Source organism: Urocitellus parryii, chromosome 5 (assembly GCF_045843805.1).
Source record: "Urocitellus parryii isolate mUroPar1 chromosome 5, mUroPar1.hap1, whole genome shotgun sequence".
NCBI classification, from domain to species: Eukaryota; Metazoa; Chordata; class Mammalia; order Rodentia; family Sciuridae; genus Urocitellus; species Urocitellus parryii.
The window spans coordinates 178,449,097-178,471,283 of record NC_135535.1 but is presented as its reverse complement, the minus strand read 5'-3'; the positions used below and the strand labels follow the sequence as shown (position 1 = coordinate 178,471,283).

The window sequence follows — 22,187 nt, the reverse complement described above, 5'->3', positions numbered from 1 at the left end:
CTTGCCATGTGTTGGTGTGTGCATGGGCCCTTTTTGTTTCCATAACCATTCTTTCATCAGGACTCCTTCACTCTACCGACATCATGGGACAAGGAAATTCTACAGAGAACTCTACCTGTCCCCACTTAACTTGTTTTCTTAACAATTTTCAGGACTTCCAGAGGAGGACAGCAGAGTATGGGACTTCTGTCAATGGCATCACTCTGAGAAAACTCGGAGATAGATAGGCATCACTCTGAGAAAACTCGGAGATAGGAACCCTCAGAAGGTTCTACTAACCTCTCATTGGCTATGGAAATTCGGCCTGTGATTTTCAGGAAGCCTGGTCAACCTGACCAAATTCCATACATTCAGGTCTGGGTCGATATTCCGGGAAGCCTCGATGGCTAAAGAAATGTTTTCCCGACCTCCCAACCAATCTGTCCACTGGGACTCTGTCCCCAAAATCTAAAACTGTCCTAGTCACAAAACCCAGACCAGCACCTGGTAAGTCAGATCCACCCCCATCCTGCCAGTGGCCAACTGGCAGCCAACAAAGAGGAGCCTCTCTCAACTGCTCAGCCACCACCCTACCTTGATCAGGTGCCCCAGGCCGCTCCTCAGGCTGCCCCAGAAAATTTGGGTCTCTTCTCACCTCCCTACACCTGAACTGAACCCCTTATGAGGGGCTCACTCCAGCCCCTTTGCTCCCCTTGCAGCAGGCTCCCTCTCAGCAGGGCCCTTTATGGTGTACGTGCCCTTCACTACCAGTGACCTTTATAATTGGAAAAATCAAAATCCCTCTTTCTCTGAGGAACCCCAAGGACTCATCTCACTCCTGGAGTCCATCTTTTACACCCACCAGCCCAATTGGGACGACTGCCAACAGCTCTTGAAGACTCTCTTCTCATCTGAAGAAAGGGAATGCATGAGGCACAATGCCCAAAAGTTCATTATGGGACCAAGCAGGCTCCCCACAGATGATCCAGTCCAGGTTGATAGCATCTTCCTGCCCTCCCATCCTGACTGGGATCCCAACAATGGCCAAGGTAAGGGGGCTCTAGACCAGTTTCACCAGCCTCTGATGCGGGGAGTATGTGGTGCAGCTCGGAAACCCACAAATCTCTCCAAGGTGAGTGAGACAATTCAGGGCCCTAAGGAATCTCCCAGTGCGTTCCAAGTGCGCCTTTTACAGGCTTACTGTATACGCCAATTTCCCTGAAGCTCCCGAAAATCCGAGAGCCTTTAACATACCCTTTGTCACCCAGTGGACCCCAGATATCAAAAAGAAGTTACAAAACCTAGAGGGATTTGAGGGAAAGGTGTTGTCTGAGCTGGTGGAAATTGCCCAACAGGTCTATAATAACCAAGACCCTCTGGAAGAAGAACAAACCTGGAAATTGACAAGAGTTTTACTGGCGGCCACAGGAAATCCTCCACCTCGCACAAGAGGGCAGCATAACCCCAGAGGTCAAAAATTAAATCAGGACCAATGTGCTTTCTATAAAAAAGGACATTGGAAAAACAAATGCCCCTACAAAAACAAAAGCCCCTAAAAAACAAAAGCCCCAATTTCCACCAGATAAGAAACCACCAACAGTGGTCCTCCATTTGGGAAATGAGAACTGACAGGGCCTGGGCTCTTTCCAAATAAGCCCGGGTAGAGGAAGCTTCCACACCAAAAGTCACCAAGCAGGGCGGGAGTGAGGAAATCTCAGAGAGTGAAAGCGAGGAGACGAATGCACCAAAACAGACCAAAACGGAGCAGGAGCTCCCTCGGCCACAGTCTCCCTCCCTTAGATCTGGATAGCTTGTATGGGCAGAGCCTCAACGATGATGGCAGCAGTGACCCTAGGGATATAGACCAAAACAACCGAAGCACATCCCCCAGCATCTACAGCCCTGGGAGTGTGGAGAATGACTCCGATTCATCTTCTGGCTTGTCCCAGGGCCCAGGCCGCCCCCACCATCATCCTCCACTCTTTCCTCCCTCCCCTCCACAACCAGACAGCATCTCCCGACAGCAAGATCCTAGTTTTGAACCCCATTCCTCTGTGACACCAACTGGGTATCATGCTCCCATGGAGCCCCCCACTTCCCAGATGTTCCAGGCTCCTCCTGGGGCCCCTCCCCCTCATCCACAGCTCTATCCTGGGGGAGTTAGTGGAGTTTTATCCGGACCCCCAATAGGTCCCAAAGGAGGAGGGGCTGACTCTTCAGTGGGAGCCTCTAGTGGGGGTAAGCAGCACCCCCCCACCCACAACCCCCATTTTAATATCAAGCTCTGGAGTTAGTGGTGCTCCCCCAACAAAGCCACCTAATACTCCAGTGGGTGGTGGAAATCTAACCTCTGCTCCACCACCAGCCACTTTCCCTCATGTGACACCAAAACTGCCTCCTCCACCACCTGCCCTGAGACCCCTCAACAACGCTTCAGCCTCTCCTCCTGGCCCAGGGGCCCAGCCACTCCCTGGACATCTTCTCTGAGGTCAGGGCATGGGTCAGGGCATGGGTGGACTTCCTCCAGGCCCAGAAAAGGGCCTAACTCTGGCTCCCTCACCCCACCCTCTGCCTCCTGCTTTCTCCTCTTCTGCTCCAGCTCCCCCAATGAGGTATCCTTATTCATCCTCTAGCAGTAGCTCTGTGGCAGCCTCTTCTTCCACTTCTTCCTCCTCTTCCTCTGCTTCCCAGTACCCAGCTTCCCAGGCATTGCCCAGTTATCCCCACTCCTTCCCTCCCCCAACAAGTCTCTCTGTCTCCAATCAGTCATCCAAGTATACTCAGCCTCCCCTCCCATCCCAGGCTGTGTGGAGCCAGGGTCCCCCTCCACCTCCTCCCTATGGTCGACTCTTGGCCAATAGCAATGCTCATTCAAGCCCCTTCCCTACTTCTGGGGGCCAATCCACTGCACACCACCAGCTCCAACACATCACCATCACCACCACCAGCAGCAGCAGCATGGAAGCTCTGGGCCCCCTCCACCTGGAGCATATCCCCACACCCTGGAGAGCAGTGGCTCCCACCATGCACACCCTTACACCATGTCTCCCTCCCTGGGGTCTCTGAGACCCTACCGGTCAGGGACAACACACCTGCCCCCACCTCACAGCCAGGTGTCCTACAGCCAAGCAGGCCCAATGGCCCCCTAGTCTCCTCTTCCAACCCTTCCTCTTCTTCTCAAGGCACCTACCCATGTTCCCATCCTTCCCCTTCTCAGGGACCCCAAGGGGCATCCTGCCCCTTCCCACTGGTGCCTCCTGTCACCACCTTCTCCGCTACTCTTTCCACAGTCATTGCCACCGTGGCTTTCTCGCCAGTAGGCTTCAAAACAGCTTCCCTACCAGGGCCCCCACCCTATGGCAAGAGAGCCTCGTCTCCCCAGGCCTATAAGACAGCCACCCCACCGAGATACAAGCCCGGGTCACCACCTTCTTTCAGAATGGGGACCCCACCGGGCTTTCGAGGCACCTCCTCGCCAGCAGGCCCAGGGACCTTCAAGCCAGACTCACCTACAGTGGCGTCTTGCCACCTGCAGGGCCCTCAAGGCTATCATCTCTGCCGCCACCACCTGCATCACCTGCCACAGGGCCACCCCTGAGTGCCACACAGATCAAACAAGAGCCAACTGAAGAGTAGGAGACTCCAGAGAGCCCCGGGCCCCCAGCCCGCAGCCCCTGGCCTCCTCCCAAGGTGGTAGAGGTGCCCAGCCACGCGAGTCAGTCTGCCAGGTTTAACACCTAGACCATGGCTTCAACTCATGCACGCGCAGCGACTTGTATTTCGTGCCGCTGGAGGGCTCCAAACTGGCCCAGAAGCGGGCCGACCTGGTGGAGAAGGTGCGGTGCGAGGCTGAACAGTGAATGCGGGAAGAAAAGGAGCACAAGCGGGAGTGGGAACGCGAAAAGGAGCGTGAGCGAGAGAAAGAGCGCGAGCTCGAACTCAGCGTGAGGTTGGCGCAGGAGCGCGGTGCTCCAGTGGAGTGCCCTTCTCTGGGCCCAGTGCCCCATCGCCCTCCATTTGAGCCTGGTAGTGCTGTAGCTACAGTGCCCCCCTACCTGGGTCCTGACACTCCAGCCCTGCGCACTCTCAGTGAATATGCCCGACCGTATATCATGTCTCCTGGCAATCGCAACCATCCATTCTATGTGCCATTGGGGGCAGTGGATTCGGGGCTTTTGGATTTCAATTTCCCAGACCTGTACAGCTGCCCAGGAGAGGGAGAGGGAAGCCCGTGAAGGAGACTTCCGTGATTGTCTCAAGCCTGGCTTCGAAGTGAAGCAAAGTGAGTTGGAACCCCTACATGGGGGTCCCTGGGCCGGGCCTGGATCCCTTCCCCCGACTTGGGGGCCTGGCTCTGCAGCCTGGCCCTCGTGGCTTGCACCCTTTCCCTTTTCATCCAAGCCTGGGGCCTCTGAAGCGAGAACGTCTAGCGCTGGCAGCTGGGCCAGCCCTGCCGCCAGACATGTCCTATGCTGAACCGCTGGCAGCTGAGAGGCAACATGCTGAAAGGGTGGCAGCCCTGGGCAATGACCCACTGGCCTGGCCGCAGATCTGCACCTGCACCAGCAGGATGCCATTCATGCAGCCTCTGCCTGGGAGCACCTTCTCATTGACCCCCTGGCCTCAGGGTCTCACCTTACCCGGATTTCTTACCCAGCTGGGACCCTCCCTAATCCCCTTCTTCCTCACCCTCTGCAGGAGAACGAAGTTCTTCGTCACCAGCTTTTTGCTGCCCCTTACTGGGACCTGCCAGCCTCCCTTTCTGCCCCTATGTCTGCAGCTCATCAGCTGCAGGCCATGCAAGAGCAGTCTGCTGAGCTGCAGCACTTGGCACTGGAACAGCATCAGTGGCTGCATGCCCATCACCCGCTGCAGAGCATGCCACTACCTGCCCAGGAGGACTACTACAGTTACCTGAAGAAAGAAAGTGACAAGCCACTGTAGAACCTTTGATCAAGAGAACACCATGGCTCCTACATCTGAACCTTGAAGGACCCCCTCCTAGCTGCCACCCAGAGCCAAGGAGAGGGTGCTATTCAGTTGCAGGGCCTCCGCAGCTGGGCAGAGGGAGGGAGGAAATAAGGAACAGACAGAAGGCCAAGGCCCAGGTGGTGGGCAGAGGGCAGAAGTGGGAAGATGGTAAGGGTGTGGACGGAAAGTGCATAGTATCTTGGACAAGGTCCCTCTTCGTTTGTGCCCTGCTTTCCTCCTCCCCTATGCCCAGCCCTCGGTGGTCACTGCCCTTCCCCGACCCCGTTGGTGTGATTATTTCATCTGTTAGATGTGGCTGTTTTGCTAGCATCCTGTGCTGCCCCTGCCCTGCCCCTTCCCAATCCCTGTGTGCGCGCCCCTTTTGCGATGTATGCCCCTTGCACTTCCCCACATTAATAACTTATATATATAAATATCTATATGATGCTCTTTAAAAAACATTCCAACCAAAACCAACCAAACAAAAACAGCCTCACAACTCCCCAAGGGGGAAAAAAAAGGGTAAACAACGTGGAACATTAGAGGTAGTATATCCTCCACACCGGCAGTTTTCTAATGTTTGATCTCTGTACCCTTTCACATTTTTAAAAAACTACTTAAGGCCCGAGAGCACTTTTATGATGACAGAATTGAATAATATTTATCATGCAGCTGAAAAAAAACTACTCTGTATACTTGTGACAATGAGAAACAGCAAATAGGGCTACTATGAAAAGCTTTGATCTCATGTATTTCAGAGGCATTGATGAGCTGTCCTATACTGATCTAGAGAGATTGTTGAGAGCCACAGCCAAGAGGCCCAGCAAACTTCCAGCTGATTGGCTCACAGAGGCCCCAGCAAACTTCCAGCTGCCAGCTGATTGGCTCCTCTGCGGTGATGCTCATTGGGCTGTTTCCCCACCCTTTTAGACCACGGAGATGCTCATTGGGGGACTCTTTTGGCTCCGCCCACATGACCCAGCCAATCGGCCTCAAGAGCTAGAGGAGTGGGGGTTGAGAGGCTCCTGGAAGCCGGTGGTGGCAGTTGGGCTCTGAGGGAATTCCTGAAGAGCTCCTGTGGTGCTAATATTTGAGGTCCTGTCTCAGGATCCCATCTATCAACTACGGGGGTTGGGGGCCTCCCAGCATATGGAGGTGGCACTGTTGGTTGGACACTTACGCCCTCTGGTGATAGAAAGGTGTTAGTAGCAGTCTCCTGTTGTAACTTTTCCCCTGTTGGCTTTTTTCTGCTCTAAACTTTCTTCCTCTGACTAGCTCGAGAGACCTTCTCTTTTACTTGAATCAATATGTCTCTCCTTCCTCTACCATGGTCTGAACTAAAGGCTTTGGACTAAGCAAACAAGATACCAATGCCCACAATGGTAATGTGCCAACTGGCAGAGTCCCTGGGCTTTTCTTTTCTATTCTTTTTAAATCTTCACCATGATGGTTCCATTGTGAGATATTTAACAACTCCTCCTTAAAAAGCCATGGGCTACATTTTTGTATTGTATCAACGTATGCCCTGACTGCTCTTGATTTTACTGGGATGCCTCCTTCCTCTAACAATTTACTTAACACTCTTTTGGTTTGTTTTTTACTAATTTCTGATCCCATATTTCTACTATAACTATAACACAACCCAACAAGGTAACACCAAACAAAACCGAGACAGAATGAAACAAAAATGAAACAAAAAATCATTATATCAGCCTTTCTATCCTCCTGACATGTCCATCCGTCCTTTCTCCCTATCTGTTCCTCAGACGCAAATAGTTTTTCCTCAGATGTGAGCGGTTTTCCTTCCGTCTCACTCATCTCCAGGGACAGGCAACTTAAAACAAAAATGAAGCAAAACAAAAGAGGAAACTTAGAATGGCTACCCATCCTCTCGCCCTGCCCTCAGGGGCGAGCAGTTTACCTTATCACTTACCCTCAGTCTTCCCCGTGCGAGCCACCAAATGCCACAGTCTGGCTGGGCACAATTCACGAGCCACTTGTCAAGCAGAAACGAACTTTATTTTTAGAACACACGCCAGGGCACCGCAGGAACTCTTCAGGAATTTCCCTCAGAGCCCTACTGCCACCACCGGCTTCCAGGAGCCTCTCAACCCCCAATCCTCCTGCTCTTGAGGCCGATTGGCTGGGTCGCATGGGCGGACCCAAAAGTGTCCCCCAGTGAGCAGCTCCATGGTCTGAAAGGGCGGGGAAAGAGCCCAATGAGCATCACCGCAGAGGAGCCAATCAGCTGGCAGCTGGAAGTTTGCTGGGGCTATGGTGAGCCAATCAGCTGGAAGTTTGCTGGAGCCACTGTGAGCCAATCAGCTGGAAGTTTGCTGGGGCCCCTTTGGCTGTGGCTCTCAACAAGAGATTAACTTCCTTTCCCCACCTCTGCTTAGTCAATTTAAAACCTATTGTATTGTATGTCTGATATTATTGTAATTCTGTTTCCCCAATTTCTAGACAAGGGAACTACAGCTCAGAGATTGACTGATTTCCCAAAGGTCACACAGCTAACAGACTGTATTTGATCCCAGAACCAATTCTATAGCTCACACTCTTTCAATCACTTTCTACTTTGTGGGTGGGTGAGTGGTTAGCACACAGGTCTCCTGCAAGCTAGGTGTATTATTTTGGCACCAGGGATCCAACCCAAGGGTGCTTACCTACTGAGTCACATCCCTAGTCTTTTTAATTTTACTTTCAGATGAGGTCCCACTAGGTTGTTTACAGCCTTGCTAAATTGCTGAGGCTGGCTTCAAACCTGTAATCCTCCCTCAGCCTTCCTAGCCTCTGGGATTACAGATATGCACCACCATACCTGGCCAGCTAAGCACGCAACACTCTGCCACTGAGCTATCTCCACAAATAATCACAAAACTGCTTCTTGGGATTTTTACTTCTGATTTGTAAAATCTTGTGTCTACAAACATGAAAGATCAGTTAAAGACAGATGTGAGATCTATGAAGAGCAGTAACTTGTGTTGTCATGTGGAATTAAATTTCATTTTTTCCCTTTTTAAATGACCTCAGAACACAGGTTTAACTCTTCTGCTAAAGCCTTCATTGATATATAAAGGCTTCCTTCTTAGGCCAGACACTTGCTTTTAAATAAAGCAGGGTCTCATCACTCCACTGAAGCAATGCACAAAAAAATAGAGTGCATTTGCACATCCTCTTATTTGACATGGGAAAAATAAAAAACCCGAAATGAAGCTCATTATCAGCTTCATTATAAATATAAGGAAAATGACTTAGACTGGTGACACTGAACAGAGCAATAACTGAAACTCAGGTTTCTGAACACCAAATCTGATTATTTCCCTATTACTTGCCATAAAAGGTGATTGAGTCTTTCCTCCCCCAAAAGTTCCAGGTGAATGTCAAAATCTTTCTAACTCATCCTACTACAATTACTCTCCTCAGTTGATATGTTCAAGCCAAACCTTTTGGGGGTCCTACAAGCCAAGAAGATTCTTCACAATTGCAGTATTTATAAAAGAAATGGTGACTAGGGCAAAAGAGGATCCTTTTCCTTTCAGAAAAATAATTCAGATCTTCGCTCAAGGAATGAAGAACATCTGGTGTTTGGAGGGTAATAGTAAAATGTTTTTATGGTTTTAAATGTGGCTTTTCTGCTTGAGTACTATTTCTTTGGTAGTTTACTTATTATCAAATTATTCTTAATAACATACATAGTAGTAGTGATACTTTTAATTTGTTGAGCATTGAATGGCAGACATTGTATTAACTTGTATCGTCTACCCCTGTCCTTCAGGCAAACTTTATTATCAAATTTAATGTCTTTTTGTTAATGATCCCACTTCAACCCCACATCCTTGAGGCAGGTGTTACTATTCTCATTTTACAGAATTGCCAGAGCCAGGACTTAACCACTACTCCGTATTATGAAATCTTTACAAAAACTTTAAATAATTATAAAGCACCTTTCTTTGACAGCCAGAAAAGCACTTCAACCTATTCAGAAAAGGATGCATGTTGCAAGCAAGGTGGTCATAGGTACCTTTGTGTAAAGGAAATGGTTCAAAAGCTAGTTCTTGACAACAGCAGCCCTAATTCTAAAAGCATAGGCCAACTCTTCAGTGACATCAGGTACCTGTTTGAAATTCATCCACATTTCCACTAGTCCTCAGCTACAACTCTGCTTTGCCAAAAGTACTGTTACTTAAGAATTGTATATTTTGAAATACCACAAAGAGCTTCAATGAGGTAATAAGAATCATGGCAGGACAGGGGGACTATACGGTAGGCTGTTTCTAGCACACTTCACAGGGTTGGGCCCATCACTTTACCTCCTAGTGTCCAACAAATCTTGAGGTCTTGTACATCTGAAATTGTCTTTACTACCCTTGCATTTAAATACTATAGTTGGATAGAAAATAATTTGTAATTTCTTTCCTTCAACACAACTGTAGACTTTAATGTCTAGTTTACTGCTAAAACAAACAAAAATCATTTCACTTGCTACAACTTTGAAAAGATTCTTTGCCCTTTATACTTTTGTCTATAATGCATCCAGGTTATAAAGTTTTCCTTTACATTTTCCATTTAGCACTTGACAAACTAATCCAATTGGAGGTTTTTAATCTTTAAGAAATTGGATTATTTTTAAAATCTTGTATATTGATTGACTTCTTTGCAACTTATTCCTGCTTTGTCTTCAACATATTCTCTTACATAAAAGTACCAAGACAGAAAAAATGCCCAATCTTGTCATTATGAAAGCACACCTGGACTGGCAGGAAAAGTATCATTTATGACAGAGAGGAAAACAGGAAATTTTATTTTGGTGTGAGCTGAGATCTAGATAGCAAGAAACAAACCATGAAAGTATCTGAATGAGGAACACAAGTAAGGGTGAAGTACATTGGATTTACCACTGACATATTTTATGACCATCTTGGATTGCAGGCACATGTCCTGTTTGTTGAGACCTGAACTTTCTCAACTCCCCCAACATTAACTTGTCTTGTCCCAAGTAGTATGACATTCTGGTACCACTTCTCTCTTGTACTGTAGTACTAGAGCTAAAAGGAATCAAAGAAAGATGGGGAAACAAGCAGGTCCAAAGACATAGGAAAAAGCAAACCCTGCTATCCATGGAAACATATGTAAGAATTTGAGTTTTGAACTGGTGGTGCATGCCTGTAATCCCAGTGGCTCAGGAAGCAGAGGCAAGAGGATAGCAAGTTCAAAGACAGCCTCAGCACCTTAGTGAGACTGTTTTGAAATAAAATAGAAATAAAATTAAAAGGGTTAGGTATGTTTCTCAGTGGTAAAGTGCCCATGGGTTAAATTCCTAATACCAATAAAATAAAATGAGTTTGCAGAGGTAGCTGGAAACATCAAGATCAATTCCTATAGCAAGATGGGGATAAAAATCTAAACAAAATGGGGTGACAGGAATGGTAGAGGCAAATGGAAAACAATGATATAGACAAAATTTTTAAGTGATTTTGCTATAAAAGGAAAGAAAAAAAGGCTTTTCAGTTGGCTCTGGCTAGGACAACATATTGACAGTTAAAAGACAAAAATATAAAGAACAACAGATGTAGTGATAACTTCTTGAAAAGTTCTTTTCTGGTGAGAGGGAGGAAATATCAGAGATATTATAGAGATAAAGCTATAAAACAGTCATTTAGGAGAACAGGTTGTCAAAATTTAGTACAACAAATAAGTAATTCACTGAAGTCATAGATGATGAATTTCAAGCAAGACTAGATAGCCTGCTTCTCTGACTGGCAAATATTTCCATTTATTAATAAAAGAAAACTCTTGCTCAAATGTTCTTTCAAGATAGCTTTTTCTCCTGAGCCTAAGTTCCAGGAACTTGAAAGCATTCTCATCTGATCTGCTCGTGAACATATATATAGCAAAAGTAATTTTCCCTGAAACCTTAACAACCAGTATAGAAATACCTGTGGGTCAAGGAGCACTTCCTCTCTCCCAGGGTATATTCAAAATTTCTCTTCTTCATGTTGTGATTATCCTTTCATGCAAGGCCTAAATTCTTCCCTTTTGGGCCTTTATTCTCTTCTTATGGATTTTGGGTTAGATTCCAGAATCTTGCTTCCGTCTCTCTGGTTGAACTTACCTTCCCTCCAATAAGTTCTCAGCATTTTTCTTGTTCTGTATAGTATACTATTTCCAATTTCTCGTCTTATGTCAAGACCCTACTACAGTTTCTTCCACAACATTTTCTGTGATAATTCAACTTTGAGTTAAAAACCTTTACACCATATATTCTTGTAGTACTAGTAAATAAAACTGAATAAGCACAATAATGTTGAATCCTGATACATGTTGTCTTTTGTTATTATTTCACCTGGACTATTACTTTCCTGACAAAATAATTTAATGAGATCATCTTATAACATTTATTTGATTTATAGAATTTTATAGATTTATAGAATCTTATAGATTCTAAAATCAAACAATTTGTTACTTCAAGAATAGAAAGCATAATCCCAATCTCACCCCCCATCAAACTCCATAACTGAAGTACCCAAAACCTATAAACCATATTGCTAAAAGAAAGGGGGGAAAGAGATGTTTACTAAGCTTCCACAAGAAGACTGTATAAATCTGGTTAAGTACAATCAGACCATGCTCACGAGTACTACCCAGTCTCAAATATTAACTGAAAATTTAAACTTAATATGTATTTCCTTCTTAGAAAGGCTCAGAAAATTATAATCTATTAAGTATGCAATGGTGCTAGTTACATTATGTAAAATGATATAATGAAAAAAAAGTAGACTATTTGAATTTCCAAACCAATAAGTAAATTACTAACTGTAAACAAGAACTTTTAAAAGTCATTCTTTAGCTTCAATTTAAAACAAACATTCAGGACTGGAATCTTCAGAATTTTCTAGTATCTTGAATATCCCTGTCTTCTCTTTAATTGGTCCTGAGGCCTTCATTTGATCTAAAAGAAAAATATTAGAACAAGTACTTTTTTGGGAGGGGGAGTGTAAGAACCTAGAAAAAAAATCATAAATTTCCAATTCAATTTTGTAAGAAGTGTATCATTTGTCCAAATTATAAAAACCCATACGTGTGGGATACTCTCTTTTTTGACAAGTAAGTGTTAAAGTAACAAAAAGAAAAAGGTATATTCTACAACAACTAAAATTAGCCTATAGGGAACACACTATACGAAATAGCAACTTACTGTTCAAAATCTCTTCTGCTAAATTTAAGACATATACGTAGGGCAATAAACAGAACACCAATTTTAATTATGCTTTCAGAGACGTTTTTTAAAAAAAGTCCAATCATGGTTAAGAGTTGAGAATCAAGATATCATGAAAAACTTACCTTTATAAACATTCCAAATCACTGCAAATATATAGTATCTATCTATGTTGTTTTATGTCTTTAATATTAATGTGTTAAAATCTTTTTTTCATAAAATAAATGAGCTTTATATCTTAATTCTTTTCCAATCCTAAGCTCATAATTTTTCCTAACATTTTAAAGTTGTTTAATATTAAGAATGGGGATGTAGTTTAGTGGCAGAACATTTGCTCAGTATGTACAAGCTGCTGGGTTCGGTCGCCCATCTGCAAATAAATAAATATTTTTTAAAATTAAGTTTCGAGGGGGTAGGTTTGTGGCTCAGTGGTAGAGCGTTTGCCTCATACATGTGAGGCAATAGGTTCAACCCTCAGCTTCACATAAAAATAAACAAACCAAATAAAGATATTGTATAACTAAAAAATATTTTTTAAAAAAAATAAGTTTTAAGGCAGGCACAGTGGCATACACCTATAATCCCAGTGGCTCAGGAAGCTGGAGGTAGGAGGATTGCAAGTTTAAAATCAGCCTTAGCAAAGTGAGGTGCTAAGCAACTTGGTGAGACCCTGTCTCTAAATAATAAAAACAGGGCTAGGGATGTGGCTCAGAGGTTGAGTGCCCCGAGTTCAATCCCTGGTGCCCACCCGAACCACCCAAAAATAAGGTTTTTAATATATACTTAGATTGGGGGCTGGGGATGTGGCTCAAGCGGTAGCGCGCTCGCCTGGCATGCGTGCGGCCCGGGTTCGATCCTCAGCACCACATACCAACAAAGATGTTGTGTCCGCCGAGAACTAAAAAAATAAATATTGAAAATTCTCTCTCTCTCTCTCTCTCTCTCTCTCTCTCTCTCTCTCTCTCTCTCTCTCTCTCTCCTCTCTCACTCTCTCTTTAAAAAAAAATATATATATATATACTTAGATTGGTAACTTACCAAAAATGTCCTAAGTGCCAGGCATGGTGGCACACACCTACTACTATAACCCTAGAAACTTGGGAGTCTGAAGCAGGAGAATCAGAAGTCCAAGCCAGCTTAGTAATACTGTCTCAAATAAAAAGGACTGGTGATATACCTAAATGGCAGAGTGTGTTCAACTGTGAGGTAAGGAGGATCCAGGTTTAGTTTTCCCTGTTTAATAATTATCCTGCATCATTTATTGACCAAAAGGAATTTTCCCTTTCTGGTTTGAAATGCTTTTTCTGTCACTCATTTTCCAAAGTTTGGTTGTTTTTCTAGGTTCACCATATTATACCACTTAATATATCTCACCATGTGCTAATTCATCTGTCTTATTGATTACAACATTTTAATAAGACAATGCCTTGCATAGAGTATCTTGTGTGTTCAAATTACCTTGGTTTTTGACCTTTTATTCTTATATATAAATTTTAAATAAAACTCATTATTCTTAAAAAGTGATAAGGATTTTGATTTGAATACTCCTATCCATTAAATCTGTATACTTATTCAGTCTTTATGTTAATAACCTTCAACAATTCATAATTTTGTCCAAAGGTCAAATCTCTTTTAAGATTTTTGTATTTTTTTATAATTTTTTATATCTTTATTTATTAATTTATTTTTATGTGGTGCTGAGGATTGAACCCAGTGAGGCAAGCACTATACCACTAAGCTATAGTCCCAGCCCAAGATTTTTGTATTTAATTATAATCTTTTTAACCAAATTTGTAGCAATCGTTAATGATACACAATTAATTATAAAGCAATCTTCTTCTACTTAAAAGCTTCCAGATTCCCTTGAACTTTCTACGGAGGCAATCAGACCATCTGTAAATACAAGCAATCTGGATTCCAATTTATTATTCCTTTAGCCTATCAATATTTTGTGGTATTAGTTCTTAAGACCTCCTTCTACACTGTAAAAGTGAGAGCTTTTTATTCCTGATTTCTGTAGTAATCTAGATCAATGTTCTTTATCAGTTTAAGAACATCATGATTGAAAGGAAAAAACTTGGTAAATCTGGACTTCAACAAAAATATAAAACTTTTGCCATTCAAAAGACACTAATAAGCTACAAATTGGGAGAAAATATTCACAAAATAGATCTACTAAAGAACTTAGATCTGTAATACATTTTTAAATTCTTTCAGTTCAATGAGTCACAGAAAACCCAGTGGTATGCTAATAAATGTTCACAACTTCCCAATAGCCTAGCTTGTAGTTTTGCATATATGTATGGCATACATATCTACCAATTTCGAACTGCCAGCACAATATCACTGAGTACAGTTGGAAAAGGTGAACACCATGATATGTATTTTATTTGAAATACAATAAAATACATGAAATATATGATATTCCCACCATACAAAAAATAAATGTCAAGAATATGGATTTTAAATATCACCTTTGTTTTCAAAATAATTTATGGTCATCATTATATGTAGCAACTTATTCTAAAAAGTGATAAATAAAAAAGCAATTTATCCTGTCTTTCATATATCTCAGTATAGGAAAGTTAATTGAAAGTTCATAATAGACAAATCCCAGCTAAATTAAAATGATAAAACAAGAAAATCATTATTTTGCAAAACCCCAAGGAAATTATGATTCTAAGCAACCAACATGTTAAAAACCATGAATTTAGAGGCTTGGGTTGTGGTTCAGTGGTAGAGCACTTGCCTAGCATGTATGAGGCACTGGGTTCAATTCTCAGCACCACATATAAATAAATGAATAAAATAAAGGTCCATCAAGGCTGGGGTTGTGGCTCAGTGGTACAGTGCATGCCTAGCACATGCAAGGTCCTGGGTTCGATCCTATGCACCACATAAAAATAAATAAAATAAAAGTATTGTGTCCAAATACGACTAAAAAATGTTTTTAAATTAAATTAGGGTCCATCAACATCTAAAACAAAATTTTTCCAAAAAAATTTAAAAACCATGAAGTTCAATAAAGGTTGACAAGAAAGTCTCAAGTATTCAGATCTGTCTGAATGATCAATCTTAGCTCTCTACAAACCAGAAACCCAGACATGCCCCGATATAAAATAATAGCAAAGACATTGAACTTAAATCTAATTAAGTATTAAGAACTATTTATCAGTTTACCAAAAATATGCAGATTGAGGAACAAGCTGAAGCACATAAAAAAGGGAAGGAAAATCAGACATTTTAGGAATCCCAGGCCATTCTATAGAGCAAATAACTCAAGTTCTCCAACAAATCAATGGCACAGAAAAACAAAAAAACAGGGGTACTATAAAAGAAGAGACATAGTACAATTCAAAATGTTAAAAAAAAAAAGAGCAACAAATGAGGAATTGTAAAAGGATTTGGGTGGGGAGAGATGAAATTAAAGTAGTATTGCTAGGGCTGGGGTTGTAGATCAGTGGTAGAGTACTTGCCTTGCACTGGTGAGGCCCTGGGTTCCATACTTAGCACCACATAAAAATAAATAAATAAAGTAAAAGGTATTGTGTACAACTACAACTAAAAAATAAATATTAAAAAAAGTACTAGTGCTATTTTCTTAGATGTGTTAAATAATGGCTCTATTTAAAAACATGTTCTCAGAGGAAGATTCACAATAAACTACTTGTGGACAAAATATCATCATGTTTGACATATGATTTTAAGTCTCTCTCCAACAAAAGAGAAATGTCAATGAAACAAGATTGGCTAAATGTTGCGAACTACTATAGCTGAATGCATTAATTGTTCAAGGGATTCATGACGCTATTCTATTTATGTCTATCTTTTAAACTTTCCATAAAGACTAAAAGCATGAGAGATACTTACCAATGAGATCACTTCGATCTAACAACAACTCAAGATCTTTGTCACTAATGACCTTTTCTCTTAATCCTTTGACTTCCCTATAAAAACAAAATATTCCAGTATGTTTAAATAAATCAAAACTATGAGTTGTTTTTCTAAAATTAAAAGGCTTACCTTTCATAATCTCTAGATTTTAATAACTCCTTTAATTCCTTAGGATCTAAGAAATTCTTAGATTGATTTAATCCAGACTGAACACCTTTGAAATGATCTAGAAAAATAATTTAACAAATGCAACACATTAAAATTCCCTTTAAAATCCAATAAATTACAAACTATTCAGAATGGCTGCCATTTTATTTATTTATTTTTGGTATTAGGGATTGAACCCAGAGACACTTAACCACTGAGCTACCTCCCCAACCCTTTTTATTTTGAGACAGGATTTCACTAAATTGCTTAGGGCCTCACTAAATTGCAGAGGCTGGCTTTGAACTTGCGATCCTCCTGCCTCAGCCTCCTGAGCCACTGGGATTACATTTTTAAAAGGACAAAAAAACTCTAATGTTGGTAAAAAAGAAAAGCAACTGAAATTCTCAGACGTTGCTTGTGGAAACATATATTTTATATTCACTTAGGAGTTTTGCAGTTCCCAATAGACAAACACACACACCCTCCTCTCAAAAACAAGAACTAATAAATGCGTTATGTCCACAAAGACTCATGGAAGAACAGCTTATTCATTGCAAGCACTATACAGAAATAGTTGGAATATCCAGGAACAAAAGAATAGATAAACTGGAATGGTGATGCACACCTGTTATTCCAGCAGCTCAAGACGAAGCACCAGCATCTAGGGAGCACAAGACAGGAAGATTGAAAGTTCAAGGCAGGCCTCAGCAATTTAGTGAGACCCTAAGCAACTTAGGGAGACTATGTCAAAATAAAAAATAAAAAGAGTGAGTGATGTAGCTCCGTGATTAAAGTGCCCCAGGGTCCAATCTTTTTATGCAAAAAAGAATGGATAAATAAACTATTCAGCAGGTAAAATCTTCCTAATACAAACAACACAGATGAATCTTAAAATGTTAATCAAAATTCACTGGAGAAAAACAGAATTCACACATAAAAATAAACAGTGAAAGAAAAAATTAATCTTATATATGAATCAGAATAGTAGTTGCCCACTAGAGTGAGCTCAGACGTGCAAGGTGAATGACAGAGGAAGATACCTGAGAAAGCTTTATTTTAGTGTACACATTTGTCATAATTAAGCTGTATACTTAAGATCTGTGTATATTATACCTCCATAAAAAAGTGTCAAAGTTTTTTGTGTAAAATTAACCTTTTAAAATTCTGAAAGCAGGCAGGACACAGTAATGAGCACCTATTTGGGAGGTTGAGGCTAGAAGATTGCCAGCCTCAGCAAAAGAGAGGCACTAAGCAACTCAGTGAGACCTTGTCTCTAAATAAAACACAAAATAGGGCTGGGGATGTGGCTCAGGGTTGAGTACCTGAGTTCAATCCCCAGTGACTTAAAAAAAAAAAAAAAACCCTGAAAACAAATTTTGTGATCATTAACACTATTGATAAAATTTATCTAAATTTAAAGTATATTCAATACTTAAATGGATTTTTTATATTACTCCCTCAATATACAACTACTATTCTAGTAGTAGTACTATTCTAAACTTGTAAGAAAAATTTCTGACAAGCAATTATCTAATCAGAAACATGCAATAAAAATATCACACCAAATTCCTCAATGGAGTTTAAGATATTGTAACTTAAAATTATCCCAGACCCTTCTCTTCCCCTCTGTGTCACATCTAGACAATTGCTAAGGTTCTTCATGTCTATCACTGCCAACTTAATGTAGGCTGTTAGCAACTCCACATCTCCCACTCTTGGTTTAAACCACATCTTATCAAGTTGCACCAATTTCTTTTAAAAAGAAAATAACAATGTGGGCTGGGGTTGTGGCTCACTGGTAGAGCGCTTGCCTACCACGTATGAGGCACTGGCCTCAATCCTCAGCACCACATAAAAATAAATAAGTAAAATAAAGGTGTTGTGTCCATCTACAACTGAAGATATTAAAAAATAATAATAGTGACAATGACAATAACAAAAGTTCATGACAGAAACACACACACACAGACAACTGAAGCAAAAAAAAAAAATACCACAGTGTCATTTACTTTTGTGAATGATCAACTTTTCCAATTTTCGTTTAGCAGCTGCTCCTTCCACAATTTTCTGGTCAATAGTATTTGCTATAACAAGGCAATATACAACAACTGGCTTTGTCTGACCAATTCTATGACATCGATCCTGGGCCTGAAGATCAGACTGGGGTTCTTCAAATTAAAAGGAAAAAGAGAACAACATTGAACAGTACTAGGATAAAATTAATTTAAACTCATAGTTAATGCATAAACTCATCATTCATGATCCAATGAGAAACTTTTTAACTTTTTGTGTTGCCTTAGTTCAATTTAGACTTCCACAGTAACTTCTACAATGACAAACCATGAAAATGTTTAAATACCCAAAAGAAAACATTACAAGTTAATATATGCTGAAAAATTATCAATAATTCTTACCTTAAAACAGACACTTCTCAAAGTAGATAAATGAAATTATTATAATATGTATAAGGATGATTAAAAATTCAGATCAGAAATATCCACAGCATATTGCTATACCTTCAACTTACCCAATCACTATCATAAATGATAACTGTATCTGCTGCAGTCAAATTAATGCCCAGGCCACCAGCTCATGTACTCACTAAGAAGATAAACACATCTGGATCTGTGTTGAAACTGTGCATCTAAAAGTAAAAAAGATGTAAACACAACAACTTCAACCATTAAGACTGCGGATGGGATGAACTGGGGATGTAGCTAAGTCTTAGTAGAATGCTTGCCTAGCATGTGTCAATTTGAGTTCAATCCCTCATGAGGGAAGGAAGGAGAAAAGCAAAGAAAGAGCCATAATTTAGCCAGGAATGGTGTTGTACTCCTGTAATCCCAGGAACCTGGGACTCTAAGCCAGGCGGATCACAAGTTTGAGACCAGCCTCAGTAACTTAGGAAGACTCTGTATCAAAATGAAAAACAATTTTAAAAAAGGGAAAGCTGGGATGTGGCTCAGTGGTTAAACACCCTTGCATTCATACCTGGTACCAAAAAAAAAGAAAGAAAGAAAGAAAGAAAAAGGAGAAGGAAGAGGGAAAAAAAGGACCAGGGATTGAGATATTTATTTCTTATATCACACAAAGGATTTTTCAAGAGAGGCCAAATGAGTCTTTCAGATTTATAAAACAATTATGTAAACTAATAAAAATCTCTTCTTGTGTTAACTTGATTTTTCAAAAAACTATCTTACTAAGGAATCTTCATTTTTTTATTTTTAGTTGTAGATGGACAGAATACCTATATTTTGTTAATTTTTATGTGGTGCTGAGAATCGAACCCAGCACCTCATACATGCCAGCAAGCGCTCTACCACTGAGCCATGTCCCAGCTCCTTCATTTTTAAACATTTTTCACAGAGAAGTTTAAATAAAAATAACTAATGCAAAAACTGGTTTTAGAAATTCAGTAACATTTGCCTAAGAAATCAAATGGGTGAGAAGAGTAGATTAACCTGGAAGAGATAGAAACCATTCTAGGTAATGTTCTATGTATTAACAGGGCTTGGGACATGTTTATATGTGTAAATGTATAAACATATATATACGTTTGTATATGCAATAAATGTATATTTTATTTATTTCACAGCATGTAATTTTTACCCCCTAAGGTAAAATTAAGGCCATGGGAGAAGAATGACAAGTTGGAGGCCTGCCTTGGCAATTTAATAAGACCTGGTCTCAAAAAAAGAAAAAGGGCTGGGGCTGAGCATGGTGGCCCATGCTTGTAATCTCAGTGGCTTGGGAGGCTGAGACAGAAGGATCAAGAGTTCAAAGCCAGCCTCAGCAATTTAGCAAACCCTAACCTAATTAATGAGAACCAGCCTTAAAATAAAAATGAAAAATAAAAAGGGCTGGGGATGTGACTAAGTGGAAAAATGGAAACAAGAATCAATTCCACAACAAATTAACAAAAGGTATTTCAAATTTTGAATTCCACTAACAGATTTCTATGTGCACATAGGTTTGTGTGCTGTGTATATGTGTGTTTATTTTCAACTTGCAATGAAAATACACTCCCCAAAGGCACTTACTTTGAAACATTCTAGAAGTTTTTTCTGTAAATTATGTTGACCTTTATTAACAATGACTTTCTATTATTTGATCATACTATTTTTAGACAATATCTAAAACTTACTGGTAATAGAAATGAGGACTTACATCTCCATCATCACCTTGTGCCAAGTATACAAAGACACACACAAACACACACACACACACAAACAGGTAAAATTTCCCTACTCTCTTTTTCCCAATGTAATAATATCATAATTATTATTTTGTCAGTATTCATTGTTTACATTAATATGACTTTAGAAAAATATCATTTACAAGTAGGCAGAGCATGGTGATACATGTCAGTAATATCAGCAGCTTGAGAGGCAAAGCAAAAGGATTGCAAGTTCAAGACCAGTCTCAGCAACTTAGCAAGGCCCTGTCTCGAGATAAAAAATGAAAAAAACTGGCCTGGGGATGTGGCTCAGTGGTTAAGCTGCCCTGGGTTCAATCCTGGTACCGAAAAAAAAAAAAAAAAAAAACAATAGTTTTGATTTTCATTTCTCTAATTGCTAGAGATGTTGAACATTTTTCATATATTTCTTGATTAATTGTATGTCATCTTCTGAGAAGTGTCTGTTCAGTTCCTTGGCCCATTTATTGATTGGGTTATATGGGTTTTTTTGGTGTTAAGATTTTTTAGTTCCTTATATATCCTAGAGATTAGTGCTCTATCTGATGTGCATGGGGCAAAAACTTGCTCCCAAAATATAGATTCTCTACTCACCTCACTGATTGTTTCTTTTGCTAAGAAGCTTTTGAGTTTAAAGCCATCCCATTTATTGATTCTTGATTTTAATTCTTGCACTAGAGGAGTCTTGTTTAGGAAGTCTGGCCTAATCTGACATGATGGAGATTTAGGCCTAATTTTTCTTCTACTAGGCACAGTGCCTCTGGTTTAATTCCTAGGTCCTTGATCCGCATTGAGTTGAGTTTTGTGCATGGTGAAAGATGGACATCATTACCCTAAGTACATGTATGAAGACACAAGTGGTGTGATTCTACTTTGTATACAACCAAAAATATGAAAAATTATACTCTGTATGTGTAATATGAATTGTAATGCATTCTGCTGTTATATATAACAAATTAAAATTTTAAAAACAAATAAAAAATAGAGAAAGGAAGAAATATCATTTACAAGTAAAACAATTATAATTGTGCTTCAGCTTTTGTGAAGCAAAACAGTCTTGGACTTAAAAAAAAGTGTCTATTTTAGTTCCTAACTTTTAGAAGCCAATGTAGAATTATTGCAAATTTTCATTTATGTTTCAAATTTCTAGTAATAATTTTCTCATTACTAAAATCGTCAAACGATCACTCATGTTTCTTTGGTTCTTGGTGTATTCTCTAATAACTGCATTGTCCACCTGACCCATTCCAGGACAGGTGCCCAGCAACATGGACTTTCTCATTGACCTCTACTTTGTGTACAGCCAGAGATATGAAAAATTGTGCTCTATATGTATAATATGAATTGTAATGCATTCTGCTGTCATATATAACAAGTTAAAATTTAAAATAAATTTTTAAAAATAAAGAAAGGAAGAAAGAAAGATATTTACAAGTAAAACCATTATAATTGTTTTACTCCTCCACTGACCTCTCCTGATTCCTGGAACCTATGACTTACTCTGACTTGGTTTCAGACATTTGGATAGAGCACATCCTTTAGTATCTTTCTGAGAAAGTAAAGACAAGAAGTAAAATTTTGCCAACTTATAGGCATGAAAATATTTTTTTGAGTATGAATGCAGAGAGGACAGTTGTTATTGAGAATTCTACTATCATTCTGATTCTTAATCTTCATATATAACTTATTTATCCCTGAAATTATTGGTAATTTCTAATTTATGCCTGGTTTTCTGAAATTCCATAATCCTGTGTCTTTGGGTGAATGTTTTCATTTTATTTA

The 22,187-nt window shown here is 40.5% G+C and overlaps 1 pseudogene; it reads left to right on the top strand.

Annotated features, from left to right (window-relative positions):
- The first annotated feature begins 1,597 nt into the window (after nt 1-1,597).
- Nucleotides 1,598-5,003, top strand: LOC144255087 (atrophin-1 pseudogene; annotated as a pseudogene).
- The last annotated feature ends 17,184 nt before the right edge of the window (nt 5,004-22,187 follow it).